At 38.5% G+C, this 20,629-nt stretch overlaps 1 long non-coding RNA gene across 1 annotated transcript in view; it reads right to left on the bottom strand.

Moving 5' to 3' along the window:
* LOC149319375 (uncharacterized) overlaps positions 1 to 12,384 on the bottom strand; it is a 59,003-nt gene extending 46,619 nt beyond the window's left edge. The window contains exon 1 of the long non-coding RNA XR_016279856.1: positions 12,329 to 12,384. This is a non-coding gene — a long non-coding RNA (uncharacterized LOC149319375). The remainder of the gene's footprint in view (positions 1 to 12,328) is intronic.
* Between the last annotated feature and the right edge of the window lie 8,245 nt (positions 12,385 to 20,629).

The following is a 20,629-nucleotide window of genomic DNA, read 5'->3' as shown; positions in this document are numbered from 1 at the left end:
CCTCCTCTTCCCCCCTCTGTTGCCGACACTTGTCCTTCCTCCTCCACCACCATCCTCCTCCCATAGGTTTGCCATGTGTGAATGCCCAAATCCACACATGGCAAGTCTGTGGATATGGAGGGTGGACTGTATGTGACAGAATCAACTGATTAATCATTTTGTGGAAAATCATAAATAGCTTTGCATTTGTGAAGTTTCTTCCAATGACTCTGGCTGAATCTACATTGCAGAATTAATACAGTTTCACGCCACTTTAACTGCCATGGCTCAATACTATGGAATTATGAGATTTGTATTTTTTAAAAAAACATTTCTCTGTCATAGAATTCTGGTGCCACAATAAACTGCATGTCCTAACATTCCATAGCATGGAGACATGATAATTAAAGTGGTGTCAAACTGCATTAATTCTGCTGTGGCGCAGCAGCTCAAATAGCCAATTGTTTTGCTTGCTGTTATGCAACATGAACACATGAACAATGTTCTTTACTAAGTAAGTATCCTTGATGATGGTCAACATTCTATGGGTAACATCTGTTGATGGGACTACTTTCATCAGCAGCATTGAAGGAGAGCAATGCCCTTCCCCCCACTGCAGCTATTTTGTACCCTTTGCAAACTTCTTTGGATGCTGGAAAGCCCTTGAGAGCCAGTTTTCTAAGCATTCATAATGAAGGTTATGTTCTGGAATGAGCAAGAAGATCAACCATGCTGGATCTGCAATGCCAATGCAACTTTGGCTTTCTGCCTATGATTTTAGATGTTCCGGTGTGAAAACTAGCAAGGACCTGGGTCAGGCAGTCAAATAGGTGACCTAGCTGCATACTAGGCTCCAGTTCTTTAGGAGTAAACATGCAGCTAGTCCACAGAGCCCCCAGTTGAAGTTCTCTGGAACATGGACAAAACAAGGAACATAACACTATAATACATATCTACTTAGAATTCATTCATTCATTTACAGTCATAGACCAAATATAAAAATAAAATTGCTTCTCAGCCTTTTGGCTGGGAAAGAATTCTCTACTATTTAAAGTCCCACTGGATTTTATGGGCTTATTCTGAAGTAAAATAATATAGAGTTGTGACCTAAAAATTTTTTGCCTACTCTTTGAACAATACCTTTTACTCTCACCCCGGAAAAAATAAGGGGGGGGGGGAGAAAAAAGAATACAAATCTTTGTTTCATGGACAGTCAATTAAGTCTAACATTGGTGGTATCCAGACCAGCGCAAAGCACCGGCCTGGATACATACTAGAGTTGCCTCAGGGCGTCCTTTCCAGACGCTTCGCAACCCTAGTAGGTTGTAATGGTGGCACCCTTTCTACATGGGCGCCACCATTATGAGGTCACAGCCACACCGCAGCCAAATGGCATGGCGCATACGTGATGTCCTGACACCGCTGGAGGGCACTTGTGGCGCCCTTTCAGCTGCTCCAGAAGGAGCTCCATTTCGGAGCTTCTTCGGCCGTGCATATCACTGGTGTGGCCTTTAAATGGCCACGCCAGCGATACAAAGAGAAAGGGCCTGAGCAGCCCCTTTCTCCCTTTCCCCGCCACTGTCGGAGTGTCCTTGGGGAATGAAGCCCCAAGGACACCTCTTTCCAGGCCACGGGGAAGCGGCTTTTTGCCGCTTCCCCGAGGCCAGGAAAAGCGGGGGATTGGGGCCTCTGGGGCTGCCGCTGTGGCAGCTGAGGCACCGATCCATTGGGAAAGGGCCGCCCCTGCCCAAAGGGGCAGCCTGTATCCCGCCATTGAGAGTCAATGTGGTGTAGTAGTTTAAAAGCATTGGATTATGATTCTGGAGCCCCTGGAGCCTCTGAAAACCACATGATAGATTCACCATTAGGGTCACCATTAAGTCAGAAATCGCTTGAAGGAGCACAGCAACAGCAGCAGCAGCAACAACAACAAAACAACAATAACAACAACATGCTATATGACAAGTGAATGAACCTCTTCTCAGCACAGTTCAGTACAACACATTAATTCCATCTTTTCTACTGGAAACATTATCTGTATACTGACGTTAATCAACCATTTTGCTTTTTGAGGCAAACACTTCCAGTGCTATAAACAAAATCAAGCTGATATAGATGGGATAGACAAATGATGGCCCAATTATTTTTAAGTAATATTAGTGTTTCAAAATTTGCAATAGCAGCAACAAATTTCTCTCACATTTGAATTTTGTGACAAATACCGTTTGTTTGGTTTTTTTTTTTTTTTTAAAAATGGAAATGCAGAATCTAACTGCTCACCATGGGATAGAGACCAATACCCATGGTAGAACATCTTCTTCTACCATACCTAATGGTGATTAGAGACAGAAAGGAAATTATATGACTTTCCTGCCCTCCAGTATCTGCCACTGGGGCAGATTATTTATACATCCTAATGGTAGGGTCAGTCTTTGTCACTAAAAAGAAGGGGAAGGGCGTATGTATTCAAAATTCTTCTAATATTAAATAGCATTAATATGTGACTTGTTATGCAAACAATGTGGTACAGCATCCCTGTTCAAAGTCTCTAGGTTATCAATACAGGTTCTCCTCTTTTTTGAGATTCAACTGAATTCTGAACAAAAAAAAGTCCATCCCACATAAAAATTATTCCAAAATGAATTTTAACCAGCTCTTCAGTTTTTTTTATTATTTCTTTTTTTAAAAATGGTTTTAAGTAGACAGGCCTTCAAGCAATAATGCAAAGTTTTGCTGCTACTGCAATTTCCAAAACACTAATATTACATGAAAATAATTAGGCCATCATTTCATGACAATGTATAATTCATCCAAGACTATCCTGAAAAGAGTTTCTTAAACTACAGAATGAAAGTTTCACTTTTTCTGAAGATTAATGTGAAGCCTGAAAGCACAGTTCTCCATTCTAATTTTTCATGTTCCTCAAATGTATTCTATGATTTCTTTTCTGAATAGTGATGTTACTCACACCATAATTAGCTGGACTCATTCATTCATTTACAATCCAAAAATCTGCCTAGTGTGCAATGATTTAATCAGTGTGGTAGCCATCTGTAACCTAGACCATCCAGATGTGATGGACTTTAACTCCCACCATCCATAGCCAGCATGACCAACAGGCATGCTTTTTGGGAATGAAGAGAGTTGTTGGCCAACACATATGGTTGTTGGAAGTGAAACACAATTGGAAGGCACTAGATGGAGAAAGCTGTGATATGAACTAAGCATTTGAACTATTAAAAACACTTGTTTTTATTTGTGTCAATGCATTTCAAAATCAAACTGAAGGTATTCTTCTCCTAGTCAGACTTCAGTGTGGGATTTATAGATGCATAAACACCTTAGCTGCAGTAATATGCAGTGAATCCTGGCACAATCCCCACTTGCCAGGAAGCAGCCACTGCAAACTACAGACTTAGAGGACTGTTCTCCTGCTACTTGTGAAGCAGTCCCACTTCCACGAGCAATCTCCAGTGTCCCAGTCAAAACAGGATCACTGTTGCAATGTCCCTTCATGCCAAAGACTGCTCCTGGTGTGTGGTGGTGGGAGACCATCAGCCAGCTGCTTCCTGAGTACCAGAGGAACAGAGTCCCCTTGGATTGCAGCAGCTTTTACCTTGTAAATTTCCACCAGAAACGGCCACTACGTAATTCCTTACATGATACTTAAACTATACAACAGCACAAGTGTAGAATATGAATTTATAACTGCCATACAGGATTCTGGCCTCAATCATTAATTTTTACTAGGCCTCTATTAAATATTTTGCCTGAATTTCAATTGACATGTTTGCTTGTCTTTTCCACATGTCTGAGGTATTATGTTCTTTCAGTGACCAACTGTTACATTACATTAGCAAAGCCATGTATCTGAATGTGCCATGGATTCCACAGGGATTTCTTAGGCAAGGAACTAGCCAATTGCCAAATATTTTCTTCTCACATTGCTCCAATAGTGTCAAAACCTGAAGACAGCTTGAGAAAAACATAAAGCATTTATAATTTAAAATCAGTGATGGACAACCTCTGGAGCTCTGGGCCAGTTTTTGATCCTTGGGACCTATCATGTGTTCAAGTCCCAGAAAATGTATTTTAAAAATCAGAATCCATCCACAGGAAACATTAAAAAAAAAAAATATGAAACCCAATTTTGTAAAACCACTTATCCTTCTCTTCCTCCTCCTTTTTGCCCCCCCCCCTTTTTTTTTGTCATAAAACAAGGTGGAAGGGAACAGTACACTTTAAGGAACTTTTTAGGAGGGGGAAAAAAAACATATCTGGCCTGCATCTACACTGCAGAATTAATGCAGTTTGCCATCACTTTAACTACCATGGTTCAATGCTATGGAATTCTGGGATTTGTAGTTTTGTGAGCTATTTAGCCTTCTCTGTTACAGAGGTCTGGTGCCACAACAAACTAAAAAAATCCTAGGATTTCATAGGATAGAGCCATGACAGGAAAAGCAGTGTCAAATTACGTTAATTCTGCAGAGTAGCAGCAGACATGACCATCCAATCTCTGTTTAAAACCTCTCAAGAAAGATAGTTCATCACCCTCCAAGGCAGTCTATCCCATTGCCAAGCAGTCTTAATCCTAATGCTTAGGTGGAATATCTTTTCTTGTAATTTGAATCCATTAGTTCATGATCTAGTTCATGAGCAGCAGAAAAGAATTGCCATATTCAGCAGAAAACAATCTGCACAGCATCTTCTACATTGCATCTCTTCAGATATTTAAATATGACTACCATGTAGGCTCCCAGTGTTCTCTTCGCTAAGCTAAACAGACATGACACCCTAAATTGTTCATCATCATTAGGCTTGGTTTCCAGACCAGTGATATTCTTGGTCACCCTCTATTAGAGTCACAAAATCTAGACACTTCTATGCAGTACAAGCCATTTTTATTTCTCTGATGAATATCAACAGATCTTTTGGGCGGGGGGGAAATCCTTTAAAGAATGGGGATTGCTAATATATGTTATACATTCAGTTCTTCAGTTATATACCAGAAGCCTACATGAGAGCTCTAAGCTGCAATGCTGCAAAAGAGCCCATTACAAGTCTTTTAACCTTGAAAGAGATCCACAGAGATTAACCTCTTGAGGAGCAGGTATCATATACAGCATCTTTAGCCTCAGGTTAATGGGATGAATAATTGAAGTAAGTATGCTGGGTAATGAGGTGAATTTTAACATTTTAATATAATAATCTGCTTCAGCCTGCAGTCAAGCTTTTCAACAAACCAGGAATACACTGAAGGATGCAAATTATTACAAGATTGTGTCAGCCCTGGACAAAAATAGAACACAGGGTTTTTTTCTGAATAAAAATCCTCATTACATCTATTTGTTTTGTTTTGGTTTTTGTTTACTTTCCTCTGTAGCTATTGTGAACATATCCTTTAAAAAATCATATTTAGTGCCTTCACAGTTTTGTCAGAATGTGATGTGTGATCAGTATCCTTTAAAATAACATCTTTTAGCAGTCTTACTACTGGTTACAGGGGCAAGACTATACAAAATACTTGCATAGTATTCAACAGTGGTTGTGATGCAGAAACTGCAAGAGCTTATCTTTCATTAAAGATAATGATATTAAATTTCCTTTTATTTTGTTCACTTCCTAAAAACCACCATGGTTAATCACTGTATGAAATCAAAGTAACCAAAGTTATTAAAACAATTAATGCAGACTATAAGCCAATTAATGCAGACTATAATCCACAGCATCAAAACAACATTATTTAACTCTAAATAAATTTTTTAAAAATGTAGTTTCAACACAGTAACATCAAGAGCAGTCAACAAACTGAAAGGGCAGTTGTTGCATTGAGAAAGTTAAAGCTGAAAGGGGGTAAGATGAAGTTAGACGAATTATTAATAAGGTATTACACATTATGGGTAATGGGTTCTAATTTATTTGGTCATAGCCATTAGAGAGGGAGGAGGGAGAGAAGGGGGAAATAATGACAATTACATCAGCATTCTCTGAAGATGCCAGCCACAGATGCTGGCGAAACATCAGGAAGAAACTCTTCTAGAACATGGCCACATAGCCCGAAAACCCCACAAAAAACTAATAATGATAATATTTATTATATATGTGGTATTATGAACCATAAAATTTATAAAGTAAGTTAAAAAGAACATCAATAATCATTACAATATGTTGATTCTAATTGATTTTTGGGAAATTATATATTTTCCCCACTGTTTATGTGTGGCAATATTGGGACCAGTTGGATATTCCAGGATTGGACATTCCATAGACTAGATTATGCCACAGTAGCTGCTGCAACACTGCAGAATTAATGTAGTTTGGCACACTTTAACGGTCATGGTTCCATCATATGGAATCTTGCTATTTGTAGTTTGTTATGGTGTCAGAGCTTTCAAGGCTAAATATTGCACAAAACTGCAAATCCCAGAATTCCATGGCATTGAGCCATGGCAGTTAAAGCAGTATCAAATAGCATTAATTCTGCAGTGAAACTAGAATCAATGAGGATACACAAAGCACTACTGAAAAAGAGATATTGGGAGGTACAGAAGATGATCCTTAAAGGGCTCAGGTCCTAAGTAAGGGAATAAAAACATTACAGTTATTTTCATCCTTGACAAGAAAATGTATCTCAAGTATAGGACAGGATACCTTGTCAAAAATTATCAAGTAGTATGGGATATGTTTCCCCAACAAGAAAGAAAGAAAAAGTGACCAGACCCAACCAATATAATCTTGAACATCTTTCCCTTTTATTTAACTGTGCACATCCAATATTTGCTTTCTGGTAGGGTTGGACATTTGCAAAGTAAAGCTGGACAGATCCCATAGTTCAGTGTATTTGACAGTGCAGCTTTATTGAACTGGTTGTGATGGGTAACAGGGAAAGGGGACCCATAGTAGCATTGGAATTAAATGTTTTTATGACCTGTTGCTGATGTGTGAGGTTAAACAAAGCTTTACAAATACTTTTATTTATGTTTTTGGGGATTGTTGAAGGCAATCAAGATAGAGAGAACACCACTAATCTAAGGAAGTAGTCAAGTCAACTATGTCACCAAGCTGGAAAGAGAAAAATGGCTGCTTCTTTTTCTCTGACAGAAACACAAATTTGAATTATCTGTGGTTTGGAGAAAGGGCCACAATGTAAAGCTATTATCCTTAGCCTCCACTATGCTGGTCAGTCTCTGCAGGGGAACTGATGCACTAGTTCTTTCTTTTGATAGAGCATCTGTCTGATCTGTGTACTTTTCTCTTAAGCCATGGGAGTAAACATATTGGGAAGGTCTGAATGGTTCACCCTGCAGCCCTGGCACAACAACACACTTTTAAAAAGTTTTTAATTGCTAGACATGACCCATGCAAGGGTAACAAGCTGTGAAAGGTTGACTGTTTTAGCCTGGAGCCATGTTAAGGCAACTTACCTTTCTTTTGAAGATTTTACTAGACATGAGTTACACAAGGGCAATATACTGTGAAGTTTTGACTGCTTAGCCTGGAGCCATACTTCTCTTTCAAGGCTTTAGTAACACAGGCCTGCAATAAGATTCACTCCCCACTCCACTATTTTATCTGTTTTTAATGTCTCTTTGGATGCTGAATTAAAAAAACACAATAAAAATGTTGAACCCCACACAGTCCTTTCACTAATTTCATATTTTTATCAAGTTATTTGTTACTCAGCTTTGGTTAAGTGTGGATGCTGATATTCCATCACAATTTCTTTTAGTGCTTTTCAATAGATTTTTGTGTTTTATATCAGCAAATTAAAGTGTTTTGAAAGTCTGTTAGAAGACTTAAACCCCTTTCTTTCCTCTTTGCAGAATACGTCTCTGCAGGATCATTTCATTCAGTCACATACTACAACACAGAAATGTTATTTTTTTTTTAAAAAACAAACAAACCTCTGAACACAAATATGAGGTCATTTTTGGATTCAGAATATCACATTCCTATCAAACCAGCATACTGTTTTTGCAGGCCTGTGTAATTACTGCACCTGAGCCTCAGGAAGGCAGTAGATGTTCCAGGTTAGCATGGAAACCTGCTAGAAAGAAAGTTGCTGTAAATCAGAGAACTGCCCATTGCCTCAGTCTCTCCTAGAAAGAGACTGTTTCCAGAATGCATTGCTAGATGTGACCCATACCTTAAACACTGTCCTGTGAGTTGTTCAGCTTGCAAGCTCAACTGAAGGTCTCAGGCTATTTGTTTTCTTTGTTCTCTACTTTTCCTTTCCTTTCCTTTTTTTTTCCTTTTTGTATTTTCAAGTATTTGTGTGTGTGCATGCACGCACACATATGTACTGTCTAATGCAGGCTTCTGGAAGACTCAAAAACTTGCATATGTTTTGTTGCAGCTTTGCTCATCCCAATAAAAGTTTGTCTCAGTGGAGGAGTTTGCATTTCTTTGTTCTCATGGACCAGCAAGGTTACTTTTTATTTTTATTTTTTAAAAAAATATAATATAATTTACATTTTCCAAAAAGGGCACCTGGTGAACATTAGTGGAAATGACACATTTGCATTTTGAAAAGATCCACTATTTTCCTATTAACATCACAAAGCAATCCTGTATATTCTTGCTCAAAAGTAAATCCAATTGCCTTCAATGGAGCGTATTCCCAGGGAAGTGCCTAAAGGACTGTAACCTCAGTCTATTACTGGAAGTGCCTATTAGAAAATTGCGCATCTATTTTTATACATGATCTGTAGAACAAAAGCTAACAATATAGCAAAACCTATCACAATAAAACAGTAAAAGGAAGTTTTTATTTGGTTTTGCAATTGGAAGAAAGAATTTAGCTGCTTTATTGGAAGGAGAACTCACTTCAGGTGCAATACATTGCACACTGTGGAGACCAATTTATCTTAGAATTACATTGAAGTCAGCTGTCTATTGCATTGTGGGAAGCTTTACGATTGTTCTTTGTTCTTACTGGTAATCAGCTAGAGGAACACAATTTCTGTACTGCGACTGTTTTCAGGTAGCCTTTATGCCATAGTGTTAGACCTGTACTAAATCTCACTTGCAGTCATCAACCTACAATGCAATTGTTTAGCACAAAGCCTGGCTTATCTAACATCTTGTTAAATAAAGTCTGCATCTGAAGTTAACAACTTTATATTTAGCTTGAGACTGGAACAATTATAATGCTGTGAAGTGTGTGTGTGTAGCACCTTCATAACATTATAATTCTCTCGGCTGGGGATGTTTAAGAAATTTCTCTTGGTGGACATTTTTTAGCAGATTCCTCCTAGTCCTCACTCCCAGGCTAAGTACAGACTGGACAAATATGATATCCTGGAATCTGCACATTAGTAGATAAAGTTCAAGGTGTACATAGAAAAATGTGAATATTTCATATATACACAAAACAAAAGTGGCTGGGAAATTTCAGGTGTTCTTGCAGAAAACTGTCATACTGAAACCCCAGACACTTGGACTACCTAACGATTGTGCTTGCTCAAACCCTGATGACCCTGCTTTCTGCTATTCTGAACTCTTTGTATGCTCTGATTTCTTGGCCTTCTGATACTCTAGACCAGTGGTCCCCAGACTCTGCCCTTTAAGAAATTTTGAATTTAAGCTCCCATAAGCCTGAGCCATGTTGGCCAATAGTCTGGGATTCTGGGAGCTGAAGTCAAAAAAATCTCTTGAATACAGTTTGGGAACCATTGCTGTAGACTTTGGATTCTTTCAGACACTATGTTCTTGTTTCTCCTTTGCCTGGTTGTCACTTTACAACCAAAGACTCTGTAGCCCCATTGCTATGGGCTGCTGGCAGCTTTCCAAGACAATAATGTGGCCATTAAAATATTACACTTTTACAAGGACTGAACTTTTATCTCTCTTTGAAAGGCTTTGTAATGGTTTTCGCACAGTGGAACATTACAACCTTAACAATATATTTAGTCATATATCAATCAGCAGCAGCACCACCTCCACCACCAGGTTATTTCAGATTTTCCATAGTATCTGTTAAGACATTATACAGACATTTTATAAATGCTTTCACTTGCACAGAATTCTGTCCCTGTATCAGTTCTAACTGTCTCTCCATCAAGAATACAATCTCATCCATTGCAGATACTACATATTTCTAAATAGGCTTCTGTGATCATGCAGGCATTCAAAATATAATCTCCTTGAGTGTTGTTAAATCTCAACAACATGCATCTGTTACACTCATAAGCACCCTAACGGCATCCAGTGCTCTCATATGAGACCTATATCTATTTCAGCATAGCCTCAAATGAATTTTTTAAAAAATAAAAAAACTCTCTTCCCAGCATGATCTATCTTTCAGCATGTCTAGAGAGTTTATCAGTTGTCAGGCTAGCAGAAACAGCACAGCTGTCAAGGATAGCATTCTTCATATCTTGAAGACTACCAATCTATTCTGATTCTACCTTGGCTCCTCTATCCATATCCTTGCACAGGTTATCAATTATCCAATCAAAATAACCAAAACAAAGCTGCTGATGAGATCTTAGGCATAACAGCACGTTTGGTACACCTGGAGTCTTATATCTAAATTTTGTGGTACACTAGAAGTCTTTGACTGGCTGCCATAAGTTGTTACACTTCACATGAAATTATCTTCAATAAAATCTGTAATAAAATCTACTCACATATCATAGCACTAGAGGTTATTATAGGGCACATCACTTTTCTTACTTGCATTGTACTTGGTATTTTCCCCAGACTTTGGATACCACTGGGTTCTCAGTTAATACATACACACATTATAATACATCTAGCCTTATCTCATACCATATATGCTACACTCTACACATTATATCAAGTTACACTCTAAAGTTCATAGGTTTATTTTCAAGATGTAAAGTTGGCAATGGAATATGCCTGGCTTGTAGGAATTTTCCCCTGCATTTGGTACATTATTGTACCACTTCACCATCTTTAAATGGATACTTAACACATTATGATTAATAGAAACCTTTTCTGAGACCCAAAGACCAAACAAAACTTATTTGAAATAAAAAGCACCTTGATTATTTTAAACATGTTACACACACACACATTGTGATTTATAACTAATATTTATAAAATAAAAGTTTATTGTGTTATTAGTCTAAATGACTTCAATCTTTTTTTTACTAAATGATATAACCATTTTACCAGCCACAATTCAGGCTGACTGAAAAAGCGTAGAGAAAATTGTTCATTACATACATTTAATTTGTTTGTAACCTGAACAGTTAATAAACTAAGAAAATGCCAGTGAATTGGATAAGTGATTAAATAAAATAAAATTCAGTTACAAAAAACAAATGATTAGATCAATCTTAACAAGATTGCATATAATTTGGAATAGTTCATTACCTAGAGGAAGTCACTTTTATGCTGTAACTTCAAAATATGAGGGGAAAATAGTGAAGTTTTCTTCTTATTTAAATTTAAACCAATCAAGACCTTTTTTTAAAAAAAAATCATCAATCTTTTCCAAAGTATTCTAAATAAGAATGACTTAATATTTCAGTTTTTTTCTCCTACATTTGTTATCTAAAAAAAGTCTTAGGGTAAAATTGATAGGGAAAGTGTGATTATTTGAAATTTCATATAAAAAATTGAACCAAATTAAATTCTCACTTAGCTGTAGTTCTCATCATGTATTTTGGAATATGAAATGCATAATGAATTAGACCCAGGACAAAATTAATCCTATGCAGAGCTATCTCATGGAATCAATTGTTATCTGGTTGACTGAACCCAGACAGGGTTCAAGAGTATCAGTTAATTATTTGGAGTAAAGTGGCAAGAAGCAATATGGCTGAGTGACATCAAAATGTTGTGACATGAATAGGTTGATATCACATGTCATTCTAAAGCTGTAAATAAATAGATCAACTCTAGTCTACTTAGGGGACTATGTGGTGTTGGTTAGATGGAGGGTCTTGAGATCAACCAATACATATATCCATCAATTTATGTTTCAGGGGAGTGGTTAGATGTTTTCACGGAGCGGCAGTTCAAGTTGTGCGGGGCAATGGAAGATATGGTGTTAGCAGGGCAAAAGGTCGTGACAGAAGAAGACGCGTTAGATGTCTGATATCTATCCCACCTTCCATTCGCCCTGCTACCTCAAAAGATCTGAAGAGCATGCCTTATCTGCTCTTATGTAATGCCAGGTCAGTGAAGAATAAGTCCCATATCATATATGACTTACTGATAGATCACACTGCTGACCTGGCCTGTATCACAGAGACCTGGCTAGGAGCAGATAGCTCTACAACTTGGGCTCAGGCCTTTTTGCCTGGGTACTCTGTCAATGAGCAGGTAAGGGGAAGCGGGTAGGAGGGCGGGCATAGCCATAATCCAATCTCACCTTTACCAGGATATCTACGCTGATGACACCCAAATCTATTTCTCCGTATCTCGTTCATCGGCCTCAAATTCCGATGGCATCTCTTCTCTCAATGAATGTCTTCAGGCGGTAATGGGCTGGATGAGGAAAAACAGATTGAAACTGAATCCAGACAAGATGGAGGTGCTCATGGTAGCGGCCCTGAAACCAAGAATTGGGTTGCAACCTCCAGTCCTGGATGGGGTCACACTCTCCTCCAGCGACTGTGTTCACAGTCTGGGGGTGCTCCTTGACTCATTGCTCCTGATGACAAATCAGGTAAATGCGACGGTCAGGAGTGCCTGTTATCAGCTTCGGCTGATACGTCAGCTGCGCCCTTTTCTGGAAGTAAGGGATCTCGAGACGGTTGTGCACGCGCTGGTAACCTCACGCCTTGACTTCTGTAATGCACTCTACATGGGGCTACCCCTGTGCTTGACTCGGAAATTACAGCTGGTTCAAAACATGGCAGCCAGGCTTGTCTCAGGAACATCTAGGAGGGACCACATTACTCCGGTTTTGAGGTCCCTCCACTGGCTGCCTATCAGCTTCCGGGCCCAGTACAAGGTGTTGGTTATCACCTTTAAAGCCCTAAATGGCTTGGGTCCAAGCTATCTCAGGGACCGCCTCCTCCTGTACAATCCTCCCCGCGCTCTCCGGTCCTCTGGGAGGAACTTACTGCAGCCTCTAAAATCTAGGCTTGCGGCGACCTCCCAGAGGGCGTTCTCTGCTGTCGCCCCCAAACTCTGGAACAACCTGCCGGATGAGATCCGTCAGATAACATCATTAGACAGCTTTAAAAAAGCGGTCAAGACGGATCTCTTCCGGCAGGCCTTTCCAGATTAACCATCCCGGCCCAGGTTCCCTGATTCCCTCATTCCTCCCATGGCCCCATCTTAGTGATGGTTGAGGATCAACAGAGGGATACCAGGGTTTTTAGTTTTTAATTGTTGTTTTTATGCTTTGATATTGTGTTTTTAATATGTTATACTGTTTAATACTGTCTTAAGGGGGGAGGGATAAAGTGTTTTAATTGTTATATTTTATATTTTACTGTTGTCAGCCGCCCGGATTGGTTTGCCATAGGGCGGTATACAAATAAATATTATTATTATTATTATTATTATTATTATTATCCATGCATTAAACAACTTCAAGTGCATTTACCTTAGCTTGAAGACCAGGGAGAGTCTGGGGATTCTGTTGGTCTACCGTCTACCCCGTAACTTAACAGACTCCCTAGCCGAACTGACACAGCTAGTTTCGGAGCTGGTGTTGGAATCGCCTGGGCTGTTAGTCTGAGCGACCTCAACATCCCCCTCAAGGCTGTGAAAAAGAGAGACCCAGTTCCATCAGGTCTAGCTGTGAATTCTGTGACTTCCGTCACTCTCTTTTATCTTATCTTAGTATATTGTATTCTCTGTATTTTTATTGCTGTAACCGACCCAGATTCCTTGTTATTGGTTGGGCTATAAATTATTATTATTATTATTATTATTATTATTATTATTATTTAAATGATCTCCCTCAGTAGGTTTGAAAAAATACTGAATACAACAACGTAAGGGTTAGAATAAAACTCATGATTATATCCTATGTGACCCTGGGGTTTGTAGTTTGGTGAAGCACTAGACTTTTCTCGATGAGAATTCTAAGTACTCCACCCTAAACTGAACATCCCAGGATTCTGCCAGAGGTTCCCTAGGGAGCTGAAGTGTGTAGTGTAAAAAAGTAGTGTTGTGAAACAATAGTGTAGTGAAAAAAAGGCTCTACACTGAAGATGTGTTACTAGACCACTCACTTGCAGTGTTGTACCCAGGGACCTGTATAGTTTACCTCTCCCCACTTTTCTGCCTTATAAGTTATATATTTATTTGATTCATTTATTATGATGATTTTAATGCTGGCTGACTGTAAAACCTATGTACAATCATTTATACAAAGAGTAAAAACAGTGATGTCTCTCTCTCTCTCTCTCTCTCTCACACACACACACACACACACACATCACTCAGTCAAAAGATCAAAAGCAACCTCTAGCAACTAAAAGCAATTTTAAAAGTCAAGCTTAGAAGATGTGTCTTCTCACTTTTTGCAAAAGAAGAGAGAAGGCTGAGGGAAGCTCTGAAGAGAATGTGTTCTCCAACTTGAAAATGGTGAAGAGGGGGTTTGCTTCTGACTGTCAGTGGGTATCAACAAAGAGGATGGGAATGATGTGAGCAGTCAAAAATAAGGTGGCATATTTCCAACAATATGTGAAAGATCTGAAAGAGATGCCAGTTACCTAATCAAGCATAGGAGGGAGAGAGGACAGAGGGGGCTAATATGGCAAACCTCTTCCTCATAAAACAAACAAAAAAAGAAGCAAGCAATAACAAGTCTATGCTTTGAACAGTGGCCAGATACTCAGCTTTATAAAACCTAAGGCATTTGGGGCTCTGGGAATGGGAGGAGGGAGCTCTCTTCCCAGTGGCTGTGCAATGCATTCATTCATTCATTCATTCAATTCATTCATTCTCCCACCTGCATCAACCATTCATTTATCCTATTCATCTCTTCCGCATCATGTGTTTGTTTATTCTATTCATTCTAATTCATTCATCCCTCTCTCCCTCACTTTCATTCAACCTTCTTTTTTTTTTTGAGACATTCATCTTCATCCTTATTTTTCTCCCTCTTCAGTCTCATTAATTCTTCTTCCCCTCTTTCATCCCATTCACCCCCCAATTCATGCATTCATTGGGGCATTTCTCCTTTTTTTCTTAAACACCCACGCTATGTATCCTCTCTGTTGCTTTGTCATCATCAACTCATCTCCCCCTTCACAGTCTCTGTTTTCCCATGTCCATTTCTCTATTTCCAATCCCTTCCATTTGTTCCATGTCCCTAATAATACTCCACACTATCTTGAGTCTAATTAGGGGGATTCCCCTTTGTGAAGTATTCAATTTTAAAAATTATCCTAAATAATCAAAGGGGCCATAGTTTCACATGTGTTGATAACAATGAAAGAATCTGGGAGCAAATTACAAACAACATCTAAATATGAGACTTTAAATTGTAGGATTTTATTTTATTTTATGAAAGTACAACTCACACCCAGTAGAAACTTTATCAGGTAAGAAATACCTTTCTATTGGCAGTTTTGGGGGTGTTTTTGTTAGATTATACCAGAGCTTCAAAGGACATGTCTTTAAAAAATAATTAGCAACAGCTACTTGTAATTAAGGCTAGAGATGAGTCTGGGCAATTCATACTCTCTTAACCTGAGAGACAAGTAATAGCAAAACTCCTTGGAATAAAAATTGCCAAGAAGACCCTATTATAGGGTCACTATAAGTCAGAGTCAACTTAAAGGCGCAAAACAACAAATTTCTAATGAATTTCTTTCTTCTATAATGAATATATAACAGAATTATTACTTTAGGAGTGTATTTTAATGAGGGCTAGGATCACCTCTTTTGTGGTGTTGTAACTTTGTAAGTAATCATTTCCAATCAGTAGTGGCCAATGGTTTCCATGTAGAATTATAGATTGACTTGGGCTTTAATTGAATAAAGAATTGTCCATAATTCATTGTTGTGTGCCTTCAAGTCATTTCTGACTTATGGCAACACTAATAGGAATATATCACAGGGTTTTCTTGGCTTTCCACTGAGGCTGAGAGAGTGTGGCTTTCACCCAGGTCTCCCAGTGGGTTTCCATGATTAAGCAGAGATTTGAACCCTGGTCTCCAGAGTTGTAGTCCAACACTCAAACTCCTATACCACATTGGCTCTCAACCATGAGGATTCTTTGTGCTAATGTCTGTGGTGCCTTAAGAAAATAGTAGAATTTGATGGTCTTTTGTTCTCTTCTGCTTCTAAGATGCCATGAACCTATACCCCCTCCTCCTCTGTGTGTGTGTGTGTATGTGTCTGAAAATGGCAAGGAAAACCTGCTTGGAAGTTCTGTCTCAATTTTTCTAACACAGGCTTTATTAGGATTCAAATAAACTGGTCTCCAGAATCATAGTCCAATATTCAAATGACTACACCACATTGGGTCCACTGCACATAATGTTGAATCTCGATTAGAGGTCTGCTCCTTGGATAATTGCTTTAAAGTTTCGACTAAAACTGAGAACAGATTCATAGCCTTGCTTACATAAAAGGGAGTCCATCACCAATGCTTCCAACCTCTGAGCAAAGGAGAAGCGTCTAAAATCCTCCAGAGTTCCAAGCTCTCTGAGAGTATATCCCACCGAACGTACAGAGACATACTTAAGAATAACAAGAATAGGATTGTTTTCTTAATCAAGAGAATGTATACCACTAAAAGATTTCCAACAAGATTGCACATTATTTAAATGTTGTATCAGCTCTCATTGTAAATCTCATGTTGAAATCTGTTTGAAACATGTTCTGTGATGGCCAAATTTACTTCATTACACCATGCTGGCCAAATTTATTTCGGTGGTTCTCTTTATTCTGATCACTTGAAAATTTTGGTTTTTGTTCTGATCATTTGAAAAATATGCATTAATTTTTTTGTGGCATTACAACTTCGTTGTTTATTCTCTTAGAAAGAATTCATCTGTATGCTGTCTGTTGATCTAAGATGTGAACACACCTTATTCTTTTTAATATGTGATTTTCTTCTCTCAGTAAACCCACTGATTTTACATGTTCTATATTTATGAAAACATTTGCAGGTAACCTGGCATTATTCTACATGGCAAAATTCTGATTAATACCTCTATTTCTCATTGGGATTATTGTAACAGCTTACGAGTACTTGCCCAAGTTTCATAATCATCTATTTGAACTGTGCTTTATTTTTCACTCCTAGAATAACTGATTACTAAAGAGAGAGAAAAACATCCTTCCTTTCATTTGTACATAATTATTGACAACTGTAGTAAAACTTCATTTCAAGTGCTTTTGCATTCAAATGATGGAAAATGACATTTTCCTTTTATGCAAATAACTTCTCTTTTCTATTACTCTTTGAGCCAACACTACTATTTCTTTTTTGTTAGTTTAGCATAGGCAGGTAGAAGGTAACCGCTGAATCTGAAGAAGTAGACTCAAGTCTATCAAATCTCATTCTAGAAAGAAGTATTCTTTCTTTCAGTTAGTCTCAAGGATGCTACAAAATCTTGTTGCATGTTGATTTTCCAGAATAACATGCTTATGTTTCTAAATTCTACCACTGTGGATTTTGTTGTTGTTTCTAGATTTTTTTAAACTCAAGATCCAATGGTTTTATCCAATTTCTCCATTTATATTGTTTTAACTATTCTAAATTGTTTTGATTTGTTATATCATTTAATTTGGTTTAGACTATTAAAAGGTTTTTAATAGAGTTTAATGTATTCAGACCTGAAATCCTTGGATATAGAGCCAGGCATACATATTTTATAAAATAAAAAATAAATAAAAAGGTTCTAATAATTTGAGGGAAGATTTCTTCTGAACTTTACAGGCCTCCAGAGATTCCAAAACTACAGTTTCTGTTGGTCCTAAGCAACTCAGCAAGTTGTGAGGAGCTATCCATGGTGCTGTAAAAATTGGAAAGAAGGTTGAGTGTCTTTGGGGTGAACTAGCATCTTGGAGTGGCTTCTGGCTGATCTAGCCCGGGGGTTAGCCCTTCATTATCCCAGGACCGCAGCAACCTGATGCCACAATCCTGAAGGTGGTTGCTGCTGTGGACCTGATGCCACAATCCTGAAGGTGGTTGCTGCTGTGGACCTCAACAAGCTGCTAGCAAGGAGGAGCTTTTTACCGCTCCTTCTCTAGCTTGCTTTGGGCTGCCTTAGACAACTGCAGAACAGCTTCTGGTTGATCTGCAGGCATGCATAGTTTGCATGTTATGCCCCCAAAGTGTCTGGAAGCCACACTTTTTGGCCGGTCTGTTTTGGGCCTTTGCCATCTCCTTTAACAGCCAGATTAAAACCTAGAACAGTTACACTGCTTTACTGACATAAGAGCCTTCAGGTCAGTAAGGAGGTTAATGCAGTAAACACAGTAACAGGTTCTTGCAACCTGCAGAGAATATTTTAGGTTGTGAATGTCTGTCTTCATAGCTTATCTATATATTCAGAAAGCAATCACATAGTGGCCCTATGGAGAAATTCAATGTTTATTTATTGTGGGGGTGGAAATGAGGAGGCATACTGGCCTCAGCCCTACTAGCTATCATTTCCATCACCTCTTCACATGGATGTCAATGTTATGAATAGTATTCATTCTGTTTAACTATGGAGATTCTCTGCAGGAGTTTCAGTACTGAAACATCAACATTCAAAGTCAAGTGGAAAGCCTCTAGGGATACAAGAAGCTCTTACTTTCAGGGAAAGAGGCAATGAAAATGATGACAAAGTTGGTAGCGAGAAGATCAAACCTGCAAAGCTCCAAAATAAAGATGCAGTATTTCTTTCCTGAAAAAAAAAATTGATATTAGGGAAGGGAGTTCTAAAAATAAAAAGAATGTGTTTATTGCCCGCTTTTTTCCTGGTGGCCCTAGATTAAAAAAAAACACCTTTCAAATAGGGGAATAGTTGCAAGGTTTTAGAGAAAAAGGGGGTATTGAAATGTAATCATTGAGAGAGGTTTTATTTTTCCCATGCCTTTCCATGGGTTAGGAGGTAGTTTGTATAGAAATGGCATACACCATAGACATGTTCCTAGGCAAGAGGAAACATGTCCTCAGTTGATGTCACAGAGATGAGTGGATTATGGATGTGGCAGAAGCAGAAGGATGTGAAAGTGAGCACATACAAAATGCTGCACCTTCCTAGGCCCAACAGATTCCATTAAAACACATTTAATCTTACTGTTCTTGGGAGAGAGAACTAGCAAAAACAACAACAAAACAAAACACTGAGACAAGAATCCTTTCAGCCTTGTAATATATAATTTCAGGATATCTCCCACAAAAACTAACAAACAACAAAACACTGGGATTGAAGAGCCAGAGTAAAAGCTTTTAGTTCTATTAGAAGTCGCCAGTTGCAAAATTGCATTCTTCTCCCCACTCTTATTGTTTTCCTCAGTCAAGGTTGGGGGCTTCAATAGCAGGGATGTGATGAATCCATTCTGTTTCATTAGAACTTAAAGCAACTACCTAGGCTTCTGAAGTTGATGCCTAAAAATAGACACCAGATCCACCAGCCTCCTACTGGTTTCCTTTGTGTGGCAAATTTGGAGAAAAAATTAACAGTTTTGGGAAACACACAATCTGTTTTTCTGTCACTTCCAATCTACATGGCTAACTTAACTTCAGGAGTTCTCAGATTCACTTGTGCTCTGACTCACTCAAATCCTTCTCCTGCTATTCTGAGTCTATACAAACTGGCCTGATTCAGTTTTGAATTCATTTCAATATGAAACCCAGACTGGTAGTTATCATTTCAAGTTATTTCCATAGGAAGGTATCTGAACATCGACATGAAATCTGTTTAAGAAGGGATTCTCTTGGTTGATTTTCATCAGTGACACCTGTTGCTTTGTCATAGTAGGGAGTGATGTGTTGTAGAGTTCCAGGAATTTATATAAAAGGAAGCTGAAAGCATGGTCTGATTTCATCACAGCATGGTGCTATAGCAGTCCTGTCCTTGGCAAAGAATGTAACTTCCGCCCAATAATCAATTCTTCTGGAATCCAGTCTTCTACAGTCATGGATGATTCAGGTGCTGATCTTAAAAGTTTCTATGTATTCCAGAGATAATGCTGATTCAAGTTAAAAATGGTAAGTGTTCTAAAGGTAATGCAAAATATTATAGTACTAAAATGGCAGTTGATGAGTTGCTGGTGTGAAAATACAAAAGTTTATATCTTGAATAGCAATGTAAATCCTCAAGAAGTATTTAATTTGGCAATTATAACAGATGACATTGTCAATATTATTAAAATATGTGAATTTATTTGGTTCATAAATGAAAACTGAACCAAAGGAAATCAAAAACAGCTCATATTATATATATATATATATATAGGAGATTTTCTAACTTGCTAGGACTATTCAGGGCCAAAACAGACTGGTAGGTTTAGCTAGCTTCAAGATGGCTTGGGGAATGGCATTTATATATGCCATGCCCCCAAGTCACCTAGAAGTCACATCAGTAATTACATGCTGGGCAGCTTCTGAGTGACCTGGGGTTGTGGTGTTTAGATGCCAGATGAAAAGCTGGCTCCAGAGGCAAATAGGAGTGGATTTCGTTTGCTCTTATTTAGGGCAGAAGCTGGCTGGATTGGGCCCATGCATCTGTTTGCCACAGCCCAATCCAGCCTAAACGGGGCA

Source organism: Sceloporus occidentalis, unplaced genomic scaffold, assembly GCF_023333645.1.
Source record: "Sceloporus occidentalis isolate IW3139 unplaced genomic scaffold, rSceOcc1.0.p SCAF_2, whole genome shotgun sequence".
Taxonomy (NCBI): domain Eukaryota; kingdom Metazoa; phylum Chordata; class Lepidosauria; order Squamata; family Phrynosomatidae; genus Sceloporus; species Sceloporus occidentalis.
This window is presented reverse-complemented; position numbering and strand designations above follow the sequence as displayed.